Source organism: Bison bison, unplaced genomic scaffold, assembly GCF_000754665.1.
Source record: "Bison bison bison isolate TAMUID 2011002044 unplaced genomic scaffold, Bison_UMD1.0 scf7180017864484, whole genome shotgun sequence".
Taxonomy (NCBI): Eukaryota; Metazoa; Chordata; class Mammalia; order Artiodactyla; family Bovidae; genus Bison; species Bison bison.
The window spans coordinates 4,636,506-4,644,220 of record NW_011495044.1 but is presented as its reverse complement, the minus strand read 5'-3'; positions in this window follow the sequence as shown (position 1 = coordinate 4,644,220).

Sequence of the window (7,715 nt, the reverse complement as noted above, 5' to 3'; positions counted from 1 at the left end):
AGACAGTCACTGCAGATGGTGACTGCAGCCATGAAATTAAAAGACACTTACTCCTTGGAAGGAAAGTTATGACCAACCTAGATAGCATATTCAAAAGCAGAGACATTACTTTGCCAACAAAGATCCGTCTAGTCAAGGCTATGGTTTTTCCAGTGGTCATGTATGGATGTGAGAGTTGGACTGTGAAGAAAGCTGAGTGCCAAAGAATTGATGCTTTTGAACTGTGGTGTTGGAGAAGACTCTTGAGAGTCCCTTGGACTGCAAGGAGATCCAACCAGTCCATTCTAAAGGAGATCAGCCCTGGTGTTCATTGGAAGGACTGATGCTGAAGCTGAAACTCCAATACTTTGGCCACCTCATGCGAAGAGTTGACTCACTGGAAAAGACCCTGATGCTGGTAGGGATTGGGGCAGGAGGAGAAGGGGATGACAGAGGATGAGATGGCTGGATGGCATCACCGACTCGATGGACATGAGTTTGAGTAAACTCCGGGAGTTGGTGATGGACAGGGAGGCCTGGCGTGCTGCGATTCATGGGGTCGCAAAGAGTCGGACATGACTGAGCGACTGAACTGAACTGAACTGAAGATTTTAAGAATTGAGGATCAACTGATTTTAATTTAAAACATGTTTTTTGAAAACAACAGAATAACAATATCAAAACCACTTTTTCTTATCTTAAATTGATATTTTAAGAAATGATAGCTCTTGTAGTGAATAAACCCTTATTTGATGTCTAGCTTTTCTTCTAGTTTTTAAAAATTCTGTTAAATTCAACTAAGTTTGAATTTAACACATGTTAATCTTTAAATATGGACTTCCCTGGTGGCTCAGACGGTAAAGCATCTGCCTGCAAAGAAATTTTTAAATAGCACATAAATTATGATGCCATTTAAAAAAATTAGATATATCATTTACATTCCTATTTATCTATCATTCTATCTGTAATAAAGCATGCAAAGATATTTAGAATGAAGTTAGCCAAATGTTAATAGTGGTTATTTTTGATGATGAGTTTTGAGGGATTTAAAATATTTTTCTTTTGTGTGTATGTGTTTTGCATTGCTTAAATTCTTTATCATGAAAATGTATTTTTTTATAAGAACAACAGCATAATTTTTCTTAAAGCAAATTGAAAAAATTTCAACACTTCTTCCTAGTTTTCAGGATATGGTTGATCCTTTTGCTTTCAAAAAACAAAAAACCCAAACCATCTTTCCAAACGTATCTCCCTCTAATCTTGAATTAACTGGTCTGATCTACTAGAGATATTGCCTGAAAATCCCTTCTCTGCTCCTTTTCCAACATCATTTATAGCATCTTGAATGGGCTCATCATCTTTATTCCAGGCAAATACAGTCCATCCCACAAAGCTCAGCCTCTTGTCTGTCTCTTCCATTGATCTCTTCAGAGTTTATTCCCTGCCCAAGCAGTTTTTAATCAAATAGTTCAAAGTATCCATGTAGAGAAGTACCAGCAGAGTTCTTACTTCCTTTGGATTTGGTTTTAAGAGGAACCATTTAGTATGAGACAAAGTTGACAAAGTTCTTTCAATTTAAGTCAATTCCAGATTGTTATTCTAATAAGTAGCTTCTGATGCTTATTAATAGTATAATAGGAAGTGAGAGCTTGCAAAGTCTGAATTCCCATGTAGCTTCAAAGAATACTGAAAGTTAATAAGATACATATACATTCCCTAATTAGGCAGGGAACAATGAGAACTTGGAGAAGTATCTGAACACTCATAAATTTCAATTCTCTGTTTTTGCAGATAAATGAAAGCACTTTTCATAGATTGTTAAAATTTGGTAAAGTTGCTTGCCATTAAAAAACATGATTATTGATGACCAGGATCTAGACACCCACTGACTTTTCAATAAAATTAACAGAGATTTCAAGTGCCCACATATTATAATTCTATAAGTAATAGTTGTAGAACCAAGTAACATGATTAGATCCTTAGTGATAGAAATATATCCGTATAGCATCAAAACTTTGTAGCTCAAAAGGAAGCTTTCCATGTATCAGGATCTTATGGATCTTTAATTTTTGTTTCCCAAGCCTTTTTCACTTTGTCTAGTCTTATACTTCTATCTTTTTTTATCCGATGTCATATAGATCTTTGTTAGATTCGATTTTCATTTTGCAGAAGTTTTATGGAAGTGTATCTATGAGTATTTTTTTCACATAGAGTATATGATGTTACCCATTTTGCATTCTACTTGTTTCTTATTTTGCCCTCACATTCAGCTGGCAGTTTGGCTAGGTACAGAATTCTGACAAAGACTCCTTGACAAAACTTTAGACAGGCTACTCTGAGTCCTCTTTTTGACTCTTCTTCACCCTTGGGCTCTTGCCTAGCCCAGTTTTAGCAAGCATCCTGCTGAGTTAGTTTAGCAAGACTTGCCCCATTCTTAGTATCTCATCACCATTGATACCTCATGAAGTTACTGATTCCCTACCCTTAATATCTAAGTCCTTGGCCTGCTCTTAGCAAAAATCCTGTTGTGGGACTTCCCTGGTGGTCCAGTGGCTAAGACTCAGTTCCCATTGCAGGGGGCCTGGATTCAATCCCTAGTCAGGGAGCTAGATCCCACATGTTGTAACTAAGATCCAGCACAGCCAAATAAATAAAACAAACAAACAAAAATTATGTTTCGTGCTATGGATGCTATGTCGCTTCAGTCATGTCCAACTCTTTGCAACCATATGGACTGTAGCCTGCCAGGCTCCTCTGCCCATGGGATTCTCCAGGCAAGAATACTGGAATAGGTTGTCATGTCCTTCTCCAGAGAATCTTCCTGATCCAGAGATTAAACTCACATCTCTTACATTACCTGCATTGGCAGGTGGGTTCTTTACCCGCTGAGCCATAGAATCCTATTACACACGTTTATCAAGAATCCCCCTACCTTTCAGGTCTCTCCCCTTAGTAACTTCCATTCACTGACCCCCCTCACTATGCTCTTCCAGCTGTCTTTGTTGTATTCGAAAATGAGTTTTAGTGAAATTTAGTTTCACTGCCATGTTGCAATGGTACTAAATAAAATCTGTCTTTATACAGCCTTTAATTAGTATCTGGCTCAATTTCTTCTTAACAATTCTAGGTTCAAACAATTATTCCCTCACAATGACATTCATTGCTAATGTTGACAAGTCTCATTTCTTTATACAAGAACTTGTTTTGTTTGCTTCTTTGCCTCTTTAGATACCTGGTTGCCCATGCACATTCTTATATAGAGAGTTAGCTTGAATTTCCTCTGCATGTGTGTTTTCCCAGGAGACCTATCCCTTAACTTTGGGCTCTAAGTGAACAAGAAGTGAAGATCATATCATCACGCAGTCTTCTTCGAAGGTTCCTGGGGAGGAGGTGATCTCTGATTCCCCCTTCAGATCAGATCCTTGTGGTGGAGAAGGGGCTTGCGTAACTCAATGAAGCTATGAGCCACACGGTGCAGGGCCACTCACGATGGATGGGTCATAGTGAAGAGTTCTAACAAAACATGGTCCACTAGGGGAGGCAATGGCAACCACTCCAGTATTCTTGCTGCAAGAACCCCATTCTCAGTATGAAAAGTCCAAAAGATATGACAACAGAAGATGAGCCCCCCAGGTCAGAAGGTGTCCAATATGCTACTGGGGAAGAGCAGAGGGCAATTATGAATAACTCCAGAAAGAAAGAAGTGGCTGGGCCGAAGCAGAAATGACCTCAGCTGTGGATGTGTCTGGTGGTGACAGTCCGATGCTATAAAGAACATTATTGCACAGGAACCTGAAAAGTTAGGTCCATGAATGAAGGTAAATTGGATAATATGGTTAGATAGCGTCACTGACTCAGTGGACAAGAATTTGAGCAAACTCTGGGAGATAGACAGTGAAGGACAGAGGAGCCTGGTGTGCTGCAGTCCACGAGGTCACAGAGTCAGACATGACCTAGAGACTGAACAACAACGAAATAGCAAAAATACTGAATTGTTTCTAACTGAAGTTGCTTTCCCACTCCCTGCCCCTTGGTTCCTTTTATACAAGATCTACTTTTTGTCCAGTAAACTATTCTCTCTAGGAACCTGCTCCAGTTAAATCCCCACTGCCTTCAAAGACCAGGTATACTGTGATTAGCAGACAATTCCTTAAAAGAAAGGGGTTAGGTTCTTCCTTTGATGACTGGCTGTGTCGGACTGTCTGTTGGAAATTCACCAGTGGAGTTCAGGTTACTGCCAGCCAATGAAAGTCATTCAGATGAGATTTGGAAAGCAAACGAGAAGTGGAAGCTATATATTGTTTCTTCACCAGCAAGCAGCAGGAAGACAAGAGGTTTTGCAGTAGTCTCCATGTAGTTCCCCACGCCTCCGTGCCGCTTGCAGGAGTAATCATTGCAGTTCCTAAAACTTTTGACTCTTTGAAAGCCAGTGACAGTTCTGAGAACAAAGGACGACTTACTCTGAGCTCCACCTCTCCAGCTCTTCTAATGGTTTGAGACAAAAACTATTTCCCTGAGATGAATTCCTTCCTGCTTGAAACATCTAAAATAGTTTCTGTTTCCCTGACTGACTTCCAACTGAAACAGTGATATGACAAGGAGGGCTGCGAAGATAAATATGCTTTAAGACAAAATTGGCTAGAGAAGGTCCCATGTGGTGAAGGCAGGAGGTGTCAGCTCTGAGAAGAGAGAAGCCAGGATTGAATGTCGGGGGCTCACAGCAAAGAACAAAGGGACCAACCCTCCAGAAGAAAGCGCCTGGGGGGCTGCTTTTAAACTGTGAAGACACATCCTTGTTTACTACTATCTCCCTGGTGCATAGCACATGCTTGACACAGAACTAGTCTATGATAAACATGTCTAATAAATGTGTAACCTAGTAGAGAACAGTGCCTTTCATTGTGCTTCAGTTACGATGATTCTGATCGCAAATAATAGAAATCCCAACGCAAACTGGCTTAAGCAATAACATGAAGTCACTCAGTCGTGTCCAACTCTTTGTGACCCCATGGACTGTAGCCTACCAGGCTCCTCCGTGCATGGAATTTCCAGGCAAGAGTACTGGAGTGGGTTGCCATTTCCTTCTCCAAGGGATCTTCCTGACCCAGGGATAGAACCCAGGTCTCCTGCATTGCCGGCAGACACTTTATCATCAGAGCCACCAGGGAAGCCCTAAAGGGAATATATTCCCTTTAAGCAATATTCCTATAAGCAATAAAGGGAAATATATTATTCTACATAATTGAATATTTTTCGAAACTGCGCTAAAACTTGGTATCAGAACTTAAGGTAACACACTAATCCAACAGCTCAACAAGGATGCAATATATTTTCATCCCTTATCTCTGCCTTCTGAAATGTTGGCATAAAAGTCAGTCATAAAACTGACTTCTTTTTTTATGAGTTATATGTTTATTGAGTGATACAAGGAATTCATTATTCTATCTTACAATGTCATTCCAGGTGTAATAATGAGGATACGGCAAACACAAACACTTTCTTACCTTGACCTTCATTTGACTGGTGAAATATATCATTCAATGTGTCTGGCTGGCATGATTATCCAGTTGTATTTTTAAAAAATTTTACTGGAGTACAGTGACTTTACAATGCTGTGCTAGTTTCTGCTGTGCAGCAAAGTGCATCAGCTAAATGTATTCATATAGCCCCTCTTTTTTGGATTTCCTTCCCATTTAGGTCACCATAGAGCACTGAGTTGAGTTCCCTGTGCTGTGTAGTCGGTTCTCATTAGTTATCTATTTTGTACAGTGTATGTATGTCAGTCCCAATCTCCCAGTTCATCCCATCCTCTTCCCCCTCTTGATGTCCATGCATTTTTTCCCCTACATCTGTAATACTGACTGCTTTTGTTAACTGATCGATGCTCAAAGCTCCAGGGTTTGGCATCAGGAATCTTTAGCCTAGGGTTTCTAAAAAAGATACAATTGGATTGGATTAGATCACAAGTCCACCCCTGGACCTGTGACTGTGGTCACGTGTGCACTGATCCACTCCACCCCTGAGTTAGAGTCAGCTTCTCCAAACGAAGGGTATGAAGGGAGATTTTTAAAAAAGCTTTCTATTCTTAATATCTGATCTACTCAACTTTATTGCTAATTCTTGGAGGGAGTGATTCATATCTCTGTATAACTGGGACTGCGCTTGCTGTGGGAGTCACTAGATCCATGGAGATTTGACAGTGGGTAAGACACAACCAAATGATTCCACTTAGTGAAAGAGGATCCCACCTATCTTGATGACAAGCCCAATCATTCTTTGGACAAGGATGCTCATCCTCCGGAGCTAGTGCTGATAAAGAAGGGGGACTGTCTCTACCCTAGGACCTGACCCATAAGAGGCAAGGCCTCTTCAGAATTTCCTGTAGCTACTGAAATGAGTGATCTAAAACCCTAAATCCGACTTCCTCTTACCTACTCCAGGAATTAGCTCATGAATTTTTTCTGTCTCACTTCTACATCATCAGAATTTCCCTGTCTACTTTATTGTTTCCATGAGCCTACCAACATGCTATCGTTTCTCCTCTCTTTAAAAGATGCCTCCTTTGAGCCTCACACCATCCTCTGGTAATGACTCCCTTTCCCACCTTCTGTTTATGGGAAAAAATAGATCCCTTTTAAAAGCTCTGTGTACAAGAAGTCTCTATTGCTTCTCCTCTCATTTTCTCTTAAATCCATTTTAATCAAGCTCTTGTGCTAACCTGCTCTCATCGCTGGTGATCACAACTTCCTTAAATGCAAGGGTCTTTTTTCAGTCCTCATCTTTCCCAGCTTCTCAGCAGCATTCAGCACGATTGATCCTTCCCTCCTCCTCCTTCTTTTTTTTTCTAGTATTTTAATTCATGAATTAATTTTTTTGGGCTGTACTGGGTCTTCATTGCTTTCTGCGGACTTTCTCTGGTTGTGGCGAATGAGGGCGACTCTTCATTACGGAGCACAGGCTTCTCGTTGAAGCGGCTTCTCCTGTTGTGGGGTGTGGGCTCTAGAGTGGGCTTCAGTAGTTGTGGTGCACGGCTTTAGTTGCTCCACAGCACGTGGGATCTTCCTGGACCAGGGACTGAACCCGTGTCCCCTGCATTGGCAGGCAGATTCTTACCCACTGGACCACCAGAGAAGTCCAAATCCTCCCTCCTTCTTGAAACCCATGTTTCACATTGCGTTCAAGATCCCACATTCCCTACCCTTTCACTCACTTGTTCCTTCTCAGCCCCCTCAAGTGGTTCCTAATCCTAATCTCTAAAGCAGAGTCGTAGATCAATTCTCTGACCTCGTCTCTATTTATACACACTCTGTGGGTAATGTCATTTGTTTAAAAATAATCCATTATATACTGAAATATTTATGGGGAAAGCAATAAATATCCAGAGTTTGTTTTAAAATGCTGCAGCCCTGGAGGAGCAGGGGAAGATGGGACAAGATTAGCAAAATATTAGTAACTGATGAAGCTAGGTGATGGGTATGTAGATGATAGTTATGTTATTCTCTCTGCTTTTGTATATGCTTAAAAGTTGTTTCATAATACAAATAAATAAATAACATCTATATACTGAGCTCTTTTGTATTTATGTTTCTAGCCCTGACTTCCCCCTGAACTTCAGATAAGTATTTTCAATTGCCTAGTAAGCATTTTTACTTGATTGTTTAACAGTCATCTCAAACTCAACATGTCTAAAATGAACTCTGGGCTACCCTTCCTCTTTACTCCACCACCCACCACCC